Source organism: Electrona antarctica (assembly GCF_951216825.1).
Source record: "Electrona antarctica genome assembly, chromosome: 20".
In the NCBI taxonomy this organism is placed as follows: Eukaryota; Metazoa; Chordata; class Actinopteri; order Myctophiformes; family Myctophidae; genus Electrona; species Electrona antarctica.
In genome coordinates this window covers 39,141,690-39,153,270 of record NC_136801.1, presented here as the reverse complement: position 1 = coordinate 39,153,270, position 11,581 = coordinate 39,141,690, and the positions used below count along the sequence as shown (strand labels likewise).

Sequence of the window (11,581 nt, the reverse complement as noted above, 5' to 3'; positions counted from 1 at the left end):
GTGCAGAGTACTGTCTGGTGTGTGACAAATATCAACAGATGACTCTTTGCGAGACAAGCTGAATGAGAGGTAAATGATAATTGGATTGAATTTAGGGATGAAGAACCCCACATAAGAGCAATTTATAGGGTTCCTTGAGGTGGAACAGTCCACTGGAGAAATCATGTCTGGTTGTAGCTGATGCAGCAAAAGCTCTGCAGAAGCCACTTCCTACTTTGGCTACCTGCTCTAGACGTTGTTCTCCACCTCCAGTCACAGTCTTATAACATATGGTCAATGGCATGGTACCCCATCTTTAATGTAATTTTCAATAACCACAACAGTACAAATAATAGAGATGAAATATATCACATATTTGATAACATTTCTGTAATGATAAAGCACACATAGGACCTGTAGTGTTGAAACCTTTATTAAACCAAGCAAACAAAAACATTATCAATATTTCCCTAACCCAGGTATAAATGTTTTTGTTTTACACCTCAACAAAAGTCTGTAGAATATGCATAAATAATCAACGACAAAAAAACCTCAACCGTCTTCTGACGATGGCATCTACCAAATATTTACCATTTAACAATCCAAACACAGTTAAGTAAATGTGCTTAGTATCTTTCCACCACTGTTCTTTTGTTAAACTATACCGGTACTAAATGGCACCTTTTTAAAGAAATGCACGTTTTTTTATTCTTTTCAATGTTTTTTTTCTTCTCATTTCGTTTTTATTGTATTCTACTTGTTTAAGAGTGAAAAAAACATGGCACCTTTTCAATGTTGTTGAAGCAAATGTTTTTGCCGTTTAATCTGCTTTCTCAATTTTAAGTTTTATGTTATCCTACACTTTTGGTGCCAAATGTTAGACGCTAGGGGGCGCTAGTCGCCACCGTCTGAGTGATACTATCCCACATTGCCTAGGTAGGAAACGGTCAGCAACAGCCGTGGACCGGAAGAAAAATAATGGATTGCCTCGCATTCATTTTTTTCCCAGGCACGCTGCGCGCACATGCGTGTACATGCCATCATCTGCCATCAGTGTATGGATGTGTGTGAATGTAATGAATCTATGTAAAGCAGCGAGAGACTAGCTATCTTAAGTGTGACATGTGCAGCGAGAGACTAGCTATCTTAAGTGTGACATGTTTGTGTAATTAGAGAATTAGTGATTGATCATTCTACCAGTACTTATAGGACCTAGAGGACTCTTTCTGCACTCTTTTGTTGCTGCTGCAAGATGCACAAAGTGTGGTCTGGGGACCTCAAGGAGTCCTTGAGGAAGTTCCAGGCGGCACACAGCAAGTTTTATGACTATAACCCATTTTATACTTTGAAAATAGCCGATCTACAAGCTCACAACGCGTCCCATTACTGCCCATTTTGAGCTTTTCGATCGGCTGTTTTCGAAATATTTTCATAAATCTTCAAAACATTTCCCTAGCTGAAAGTATTTTCAGATGGGGGTCTGTGCAAGAATGTTTGAGAACCACTGCTTTAGAGTTGTCCTTGACAGGAAGTAGCTCGTAACACATTTAGGGTGGATTTTTACACACTTATTTTTCAAGCTCTTATAATTCAAGGTTTTCATACAGCTGCAATGTTGAGTTTGACGTCGTTTAATACAATCAATCTTTAATGTTTGGATGAATGGGCTGTCATTGGGATATTGCACCTAGTTACCAGCTTGCTGGCAAGATGGATGCGGTCTGCATATGGTCAATGGCATGGTACCCCATCTTTAATGGCATTTTCAATAACCACAACAGTACAAATAATAGAGATACTTTGACAGGAAAAGACTCGCTCACCGTATAGAAAATAGAAGTAAAACTCCTTAAACTGAGACTTAGGAAAATATTTGTCCTTTATTTTATCATGCTCATAAGTGCTCTGTGCTCAGTGCAATTAAAAAGCAAACAGTCAGTGCTATATGATTTTCAGAGACAAAATTGTCTGTGAAAATCATATAGCACTGACGAAGGTCCTAGGACCGAAACGTTTGCTTTTTCCTTTATGTTTTTGAGACGACCGCTACCGTAGTCAAGTTTGGAAAGAAGAAAAAAAAAGGACAAAGAAAGGCGCAACAGTTTTCTCAGTGCTTCAAATAATAGAGATGAAATATATCACATATTTGATAACATTTCTGTAATGATAAAGCACACATAGGACCTGTAGTGTTGAAACCTTTATTAAACTAAGCAAGCAACATTATCAATATTTCCCTAACCCAGGTATAAAAGTTTTTTTTTACACCTCAATAAAAGACACAAACGTCTGTAGAATATGCATAGATAATAAAAAATAAAAAACTCAACCGTCTTCTGACGATGGCATCTACCAAATATTTACGATTTAACAATCCAAACACACATGAACAGCTACACAAACCCATCAGCTTTTTTACGTACAGCACTGATGCTCATATTGCTCTACTACGGCGAATTATACGTGTGTTTTAGTCAAGCCTTTTCAGAGCAACATTTCAGTTGTGTTGATATTGTCAGATTATACTTTAGTATCAGTGTCATTTGATTAGACTGAATGTATGTGTGTGACTTAAACTAAAGGCTTTCCCTCTGTATGAGTCCTCATGTGTCTTTTTAGATATGTTCTAGCAAATCGTTTACTACAAACTATGAGTGCTCATGTGTGATTTTAGAGAATCTATCCGAGCAAAGCCTTTACCACAAACAGTACAAGAGAAGGGCTTTTTGTCTGTATGAGTCACCATGTGTGTTTTTAGGCGACTTGCGGTAGCACAGCCTTTACCACAAACTGTACAAGAAAAGGGCATTTTGCCTGTATGAGTCACCATGTGTGTTTTTAGATGACTTGAGTTAACACAGCCTTTACCACATACTGTACAAGAAAGGGGCTTTTCGCCTGTATGAGACTTCATGTGTGTTTTTAGATGACTTGAGCTAACACAGCCTTTACCACATACTGTACAAGAAAATGGCTTTTCACCTGTATGAGTCCTCATGTGTATTTTTAGATCACTTGTGCTAGCACAGCCTCTACCACAAACTGTACACATAAAGGGCTTTACACCTGTATGAGTCATCATGTGTCTTTTTAGATAACTTGAGCTAACACAGCCTTTACCACATACTGTACAAGAAAAGGGCTTTTCGGCTGTATGAGTCCTCATGTGTGCTTTTAGATGACTTGAGCTAACAGAGCCTTTACCACATACTGTACACATAAAGGGTTTTTCACCTGTATGATTCCTCATGTGTATTTTTAGGTCACTTGAGCTAACACAGCCTTTACCACATACTGTACAAGAAAAAGGCCTTTCGCCTGTATGATTCCTCATGTGTGTTTTTAGACCACCCGTCTGAGCAAAGCCTTTACCACAAACTGTACAAGAAAATGGCTTTTCGCCAGTATGAGTCCTCATGTGTCTTTTTAGTTCACCTGTGGAAACACAGCCTTTACCACATACTGTACACAAACAGGGCTTTTCACCTGTATGAGTCATCATGTGTATTTTTAGTTGACTTGCGCTAGCACAGCCTTTATCACATACTGTACACGAAAAGGGCATTTCACCTGTAGGCCTATGAGTGCTCATATGTGATTTTAGACAATCCATCCGTGCAAAACCTTTACCACAAACAGTACAGGAAAAGGGCTTTTCGTCTGTATGAGTCACCATGTGTGTTTTTAGGCGACTTGCGGTAGCACAGCCTTTACCACAAACTGTACAAGAAAAGGGCGTTTCGCCAGTATGAGTCATCATGTGTGTTTTTAGAGTTCCCTTTCGAGTAAACATTTTGTCACACTCTGTGCAGCTAAAGCTTGTCTTCCCTGTGTGACTCCTCATGGAATCAGTTTGTTTTGATGATTTCAGGTCCTGGGACAGTTTGCGCTGTCCTCCCACATTTTGTGTGTTTTGTAATTTCAGTGTCTTTAAAGCTGACTGACCTTCACTGGTCTGAGTGGACTCCCACTCATCACTGTCTTCAGTGTCAGATTCAGAACAGTGTGAAGAGAGGGGCTGGTCATCACTAGTTGGTTGTGATCGTACCCAGTAGTCTATATAAGCTTGTGTTTTCATGTGTTCAGTTGAGGTGCCGGCTACAGGCTCTGTCTCTCTGTTTTCATCATCATTATCATCATCATCTTCACTTTTCACTATATAAGCTTGGGTTTTCATTCTTTGAGTTGAAGTGCTGGATACAGGTTCTGTCTCTCTGTTTTCTTCATCATCATCATCTTCACTTTTCACTGCTAGTAATGTCAACGTTGACCCACCAGCCTCTTCTGGTCTTTGAAGCTCTAGCTCCTCTTGTTCTTCTTTAATCTGTGGAGGTTGTGGCTCCTCCTGGACCAGAATGGAGCTCATCTCCTCGTCAGGTGTAACCTCCTCTTTACACACATGGATGTGCAGAAAATCTGGGAATAAATACACAGAGACTCTATAAAAGGTTTGAATCTTGTACCTCAGTGCAGAGTAATGCCTGGAAAAGGTTATCAACAGATTACTCTTTGCGAGACGAGCTGAATGAGGGACAGTCCCTAAATATGTAATGAGTTGTAAATGTCAGTGCGTCTTCTGCAGCAGGTTAGTTCATACTGAAGTAAAATTAACTGAACAGCTTCAGTGAACCCATTAATCATTTCACTAATACATTTTATTTCATGGTACATTTAGGTCAATGCATCGATGCAGTCATCGCATTGTTGATGCTTAAATTGATAATCAATTCATCTTTACACTAGGGGATTCATTAAAAAGTCGATGCATCGACACAAGTCGACTCAAATTTGGAGAAGTTGAAAGAAAGAAAAAGAAAACATTTATTTGTTTTCCCCATATCATATTTTTTGCTCTGTGTGCATGTATACAGAATTCCAACTGTAGGATTGGTTATTGTCACGGACAGAAGTCATTATTTATTCTTCTTTATTTCCCTTTGAAACTGCATCGGAGTTCATCCTTAATTAACAACCCAGCTGCAGCTGTGTGTTCCTTTGATGTACGTTCTCTGCGCTCTCAGCGGTGTCCCACTAATTCACTGGTTGAAGTTGAACTGCGCTGTGTCAGAGAAGAAGACAGAAGCGTGCAAACTGTATCCCCAAACTTTATCCCCCCACCCCCCGTGCTGACAGTGACTGTCCCGTTTCTGGTTTAGCTTTACGCGCGGGACGCATTAATCTCTCAGTCTCCGGTCAGTGTGGGTTGTTGTTGTTGTTTATTTACTGCATGGCTCAGAAAAGAAAAGAAGGACGTTATCGAGTTGTTGTCGGAGAAGGAGAAGGAAGACATGTTGTTCATGTCGTGAATGTGGAAGTTATTAGCAGATTGTATTCTGATGATGTGCCAACTCCTGCTGGCTGCTATAATGTTAATTATACCTATGACCTATGTCTTCTATTGTGTTCTGAACGTCGGGCTGCTGTACTGTAGTGTTATATTTATTTTGTATTGTGTTATTACTAGAATTGTGCGGGCCTTCGGCACTCTGTACTGTTGATATTATAGTTGTTATTAGTGTTGTGTTCTTTTTTTTTTTTTTAATTATTATTATTACATGGATTAATATTCTGATGTGAGCTTTCTTTCTGTACTGTACTCATGTGTACTGTACTGTTCTCTGTACTGTTGATATTATTGTTGTTATTAGTGTAGTGTTCTTATTTTGTATTATTATTAGCGTTTTGTGGTGTGTGTGTGTGTGCGCGTGCCATTAGCGCTGCATCGCGAGGCGATCCAAAATCCCCCCCGCGCACGCACGCACGCACACACACACACACACGTGTCTGCAGTGACACTGTCACTGCGTTGTACGTAGCTGTTTTGTGTTGCAGCACGTTGTTGCAGCGCGCGCGTGTGCGTGTAGTGTTGGTGTTGTTGTTCTTATCCATATATGCGCCTTGTACCACGCCAGGTGTCAATGCGGTCGTGTTTGCATTATTTTAACTGTGTATGTAATCGCGGCGCTCTCCATCCAAGTTAGAATCAGTGTGTGCGGTGTGTTGTTGTTCTTCTTCTTCTACTTTTGGTGTGTGTGTGTGTGTGTGTGTGTGTGTGTGTGTGTGTGTGTGTGTGTGTGTGGCTGTGTGTGTGTGGCTGGCAAGCGTTCGTCTTGTTGTTATTCTAATGTGTGTGTGTAGTGTGTAACGTCCGGTGGTGCAATCGGAAGTGAGAAAGGTATCAGAAAAACTGTCGTGGGTCACGTGGTGGGCTTTTAGCAAATGGGAGCGGGAATGTAGTGTTGCCAGGTCCGCGTATTGTAAGCGAGTGGTAGTGTGTGTAAGTAGCGTGTTGAATGGCATTTTTTCTGTGCTTGTTTTCATAGACGTGGCAACAAATTAGGCGGGGGTGTCGGTGCATGTGGCGTGTTTGTGTTTATTATTGATATTGATATTGTTTGAGTCTGGACGGGAGCCGGCTTTAGTGGCAGTGCAATGACAATTTTTACGCGGGTGGTGTTGAGAGTGGGCGTGCCGCGCGACATGAGGAGATAGACATGGATCGACGCGGAGGGTAAGTCTGTGACGTCTTAGTGTGTTGTTGCAGTGTGTCAGTGACGTAGTAGCTGGTGACTTTGGGTCCCTTTTCCTGGGTTGGGTACACCTTTTCAAATGTATAATAGATGGCCGCTGCTGCGCTGTGTGCCAATTATGCCCCATATCTGTTTAGTGTTTACTATTACATTTTGATGTTTTGATAATCAGCGCCTGGCCATAGATACATACGCTGTGTGTTGCCTAGCTATGTCTTTTCAAATTACTTGTTGTGACATTGGCGGTCGTGGTGCTCAGTACCCATGCTGAAGCTCCACACTGCTTCCACTGCCGAAAACATCGAGCCAGCGGGCCGATTACTTGTGACAAGCTTGTTGGCTGTGGGGTGGCGATGCCCACAAGTGGGCTGGCAACTAAACGGTCTTGCTGCCTCTGTGCGAGGCAGCCTTCCCCACAATTCGGTGCCATGCATGGTGCAATGGCGCGCCCTGGTGGTGGGGAGAAAGTTTGGCCGTGTTACCAGCCTGTGGCGAGGGGAACCACCACCACGTTGCCAACTTGTTGTCCCATCGCCCAGGAGGGCTATGGTGGCCCTCCCGGTGATGGGCTCATATGGGTTCGGGATTGTTGTTGGGTTTTTTTGGCTTGCACAATGAAAAGGAAAAGGAAAAGGGTTTCTGTGCCATATTGGAGAGGCCACTGTGTGCGCACCATGTTAACCTGGCCAGTGCCAGGGGGGCGATAGTTCAGCGACCGCCACCGTTCACCACCATTCTATTTGGCTGTAGCAGAAGAGAGCCTCCTCGTCTCCTCAAAACAGCAATGGCGAAGGTGGTCGCACTGATCGGATTAATCACTGGCTAAGAGTCTTTAGAAGCATTCATATTTTAGATGCGCGGTCACGGGGAGTTGCTATTGAGCCACTAAACACAGTCGCTTTATTTATCCAGCGCGAATTGAAATGGAATACTCATAAAAAGGCCTAGAAAGGCCTCATCCACCGCCTTGCTCTTTTTTTAATGCATTGAGGCTGAAGGGGAAGCAATCGAACATGGAGCTGCCGATCGACGACAGCTTTGATTAGCGGTAAGCCAACTTTATAGGTTTATCATTAAATAAAGAGCTAAATAGCACGTTAAAGACGTCATTGGCGGTGCAGGATTTCATTAAAAAGGCATTAAAGAAGTCGTTAGCCTGGAATGAGTTAAGTGGCTCCGTTTGACAAGCTCCGTATTTGAGCGCGCGCGCAGTCGGCGCACACCCCCACCTGCCCCCTGTTAAAGTTTTCTCGGGGATCGGGGATCCCCCCTCCCCCGTCATAAAACGACGCATCAACTCAACTTCGACTTTACTGTCTGACAAGTCTACTGGGAAAAATCTCAACTCGTTTGTTTAAGGCCCTACTTTACACTCTCTGTACCGGCCCACTTTTACAAGAAATAAAGAGAGTGCTTGAAACTTACTGGGATCCAGGTGGTCTTCAGGTTCCTGCTTAAGGTGGTCTTCAGGTTCCTGTTTAATGGGATGTTCTCCTGGCTGGAGAACTGATCTTCACCTGCAGACTGGACTCCACACACTGGTCTGAAATGAAGGAATACAATGAATACTTTAATACTAAGGACTTTGATGAATTGAGTATAAAGGACCCCAATCCCAAGCCAATAGGCTACATGTGGTCTGGAATACAATTAAGCAATTTAATAATAAGGACTTTGATGTGACATGAAAAAGGACTTCTATAATAATAACTTGTGTGATAGGAATAAGGCCTTTGAAGGTATATTCAGTGATTTCACCTAATTCAAATATCACTTTTTTTGTTTTGTTGTGATAATCCTCCCTACTATAGAGTGTGCTGACCATATAAGGAGTTCCTACCTGTCCCCAGTTAACCCCTGGGGGTCAAAAAAACGTAGGTTTCGTTTTTGGCTAGGTGGCCCAGCCTTCATCCAATCATGATAGAGAGGGGCCTTCCGCCAATCATGATCGAGCGAGGGCAGGCCTTAGTGTGCGTGATGTTGGCCTGTTGCGTGTCCTCCCACTGTAGTGCGTGCATGTGCACATCTTGTTACTGGGGCAGACCGGGGGGTTTTCCAAATCACCCAAATCACTGAATGCTCCTTTAACACTTTCCCTGCGGAACCTGACTTTCCCGACCTAATTGATAAAGACCTCGTTGCTCTTTCCCTGCTTCCCCAGGATAGGACGCAGCCCCCTGTGACGTTGCCAGCCTGTGGTGAGGGGAACCCCCGCCACGTTGCCAACTTGTTGTCCCATCGCCCCGGAAGGGCTATGGTGGCCCTCCCGGTGATGGGCTCATATGGGTTCGGGATTGTTGTTTTGTGTTTTTTATTTTATTTGGCTTGCACAATGAAAAGGAACATTCACATTTATTGCAGCACACACAGAATTGGACACATTTTGCATTTCGTTTACACACATAACAACAACACTGGAGGGAATGTTCGTTTTGCTGCACACGCTCTCTGCGGGTGGCGAGGACCTCTTCCTCCTTTTCACTGGCGGTTTGAGAGCTGGACCCGTGGTCTCTGTCGTAGATACCACGCCCAAGCCTGAGGGCAGTGAGGTGGCCATTACGAGAGTCTCACCGAGGCAGGGCCCAGGCCTGCTCTGGTGTAGTCTTGCTCTGCACCCGACCGCGTTCGCGGCCCGAGTGGAGCTTCTAGTTGCCATGGTCGGGGCCTTGGCCACAACTGTATTATTAGGCTGCTATACTGAGGCAGTACGGGTAGGATGACGAAGACCCTGCAGTTGTGGCAGGGTCGACCATAAATGTAGGGGTTCTAACGTTCACGCACCGAATTGGTGCTGCCTAGATTTGAACCCATGCCCTGATGTGCCGCTGCCACTCCCAGGTTGAAGCAGGCTCAAGGGCCTCGCCTGGTGCCCTCGGGGAGTCGTACTAGTCGTAACATGGGGCCAACGTGTTAGCTGGTTGACAGCTGCACGAGGCATACAACGACCGTATGAGACAAGCGGCATGAAACCACAGCCGTGCTGGGGCTATATCATGGGCTTTGAAAACAGCCTATTATAAAATGCTAACTGCTAGGGTGTGTTGGTCACCCAAAGAGGTTCTTATGCCCGACCTCGACAAATATTAGCATTGATTCTGATAACCCTAACTTCAAGTCACATACCTTAAATGTTGAGGGAGGTGGGCTGTTGTTGTGGTGTAGGCTGCATGCCTGACCACGACCGGCGTTATCGTTAGCCATTACACGCTAGCATAAGGAGGTTTCAAACTCTGACTTCTTAAAGTCTTAAAGTCACGAAAATGACTCTTTAGAGAGCCTTGAACTCGCTCGTTGAACCGGACGTGATAACCTTCCATTCCATAGCTTCACTCCGGGCCGTCATTTGCCAATGTAAACATTAGTTTTCTACTTGCGAGGTTGGATTAATGTTTTATTAAGCTCTAAACATCGTCCTTTATCTCAATCTGAGCCCTAAAGATTGCGTGTGTGCACCGAGATTTCGAGAGATATTCGATGACATCAAAACACGGGACCCTTCGTTGGCTAGCGATGGTTGCTAAAACAGCTAATGGACGGTAAATAAAATACTATTAATTCTGGATTAATAGTCATTAAAGAAACCTGAGATTTATCGGGTTGGCAAAGGAGGGTTTAAGCAATAAACCCGAGAGATCCCGGGTTTGGCATAGATTGTGCTAATAAGCTAAAAGCAATTGGCTTTGATAGCACATCAGTGAGCTGGATGCAATCCTACCTGGAGGGGAGAACCCATTTCGACCTATGCAGGGATAGCTCCGTTTGGAACCTCAATATCTAAGCTTCAACTCTTTAGCTCAGTGATGATGTTACGCCAGGGCTCCACCGGACGCGTTGCGTTGCGTCTGCGTCGCGTCAAAAAACGCACCGGTTCAACGCGGGCAGTGGAGCCACCCTTCATTGATTAAAAAGGGAACATTCCCTGACGGTGACGGAGACGCGACGCTGACGCGCCCGGTGGAGCCCGGCCGCTACGTCCCGTGATATCCCTGCACATGTCGAAATGATGGAGTGTAACTGTGTCGAGCCTGTCCATAAACAGTGGATTAAACCCTTTTCGCAGTATTGTTCCCAAAAAGTAAACAGAACCGAGGCACAGATGATAAACTTAACGCCGGCACGTCAGGGCTGAAACAACTGCTTAAATCAGTCTAAAATTAAAAAAAATGGGTTCAGTCAACCCCCGTTCGCATGCGCAGTAGGCTACTGCTTCCGTAAGATTGCATTGGGAAAAAACAGGGAAAATATATGGTTCTGGCTGACAAACAACCGCTTTGTAAGTTTAACCCCAGACTTAAAATGTTACGTGCCTGCGTTTATAGTTTATTAACTGTATCTTGGTTCTGATACTTTTAGTTTTTGGAAACGATACGTGCGAAAGGGGTTTTAATCCACTTGTTTGTGGACGGCTCGACCCCATTTCGACCTGTGCAGGGATATCACGGGACGGAACCTCATCTCGGAGCTAAAGCGTAGCCGCGTAGATATTGAGGTTCCAAACGGAGCTAAGGGATATATCCTGACACGGAACCTCTTTTCGGAGTTAATAGCGGAGGGTGAGGTTCCAAACAGAGTCAGACCATTATGGCAATAATGGGCTAGAGACTTCATGTGAACACATGTTGTGCGAAATTGTAACACATACCTGCAGTCAGTGTAGATCGATGTCCATATCAAAATCAATGTCCATCAGTTTGTGAGACGTTTTTCACCGAGATACTAGAGTTATGACTTCATTATAATTATAGAGTTATATCGGTTATACGGCGATTACCACGCTGACCAATTCTGCGGTGTGTTATGACAATGGTTATAAACAAGGTTGCCAGGCAGTTAGTACTTCCGGGGCATTACACGATCCAGGTTAAACCGTTGCCTTCTTAGTGGCTTTCGCCCCCTGGTGGAAGAGGTGTGTAAGTGAAGATGGAGCCTCCTGTAGCTGTGGAAAGACAGTCTGTTCTCCCTCACTGCGAGTGCGAGTTGTGTTTGATCTGAACTGAATTAGAATGTGTTGTCTCTATTCGTAATTAACGATTACTAACATAATTAGTACAAGTAGTACTAACATAATTATG

At 43.8% G+C, this 11,581-nt stretch overlaps 1 long non-coding RNA gene across 1 annotated transcript; it reads right to left on the bottom strand.

Moving 5' to 3' along the window:
- Positions 1–2,169: 2,169 nt before the first annotated feature.
- LOC306913367 lies at positions 2,170–11,321 on the bottom strand. The gene is made up of 3 exons (XR_013788518.1): positions 11,152–11,321; positions 7,935–8,052; positions 2,170–4,395 (listed from the first exon to the last, which is right to left on the bottom strand). It is a non-coding gene; the product is annotated as an uncharacterized lncRNA (long non-coding RNA).
- Between the last annotated feature and the right edge of the window lie 260 nt (positions 11,322–11,581).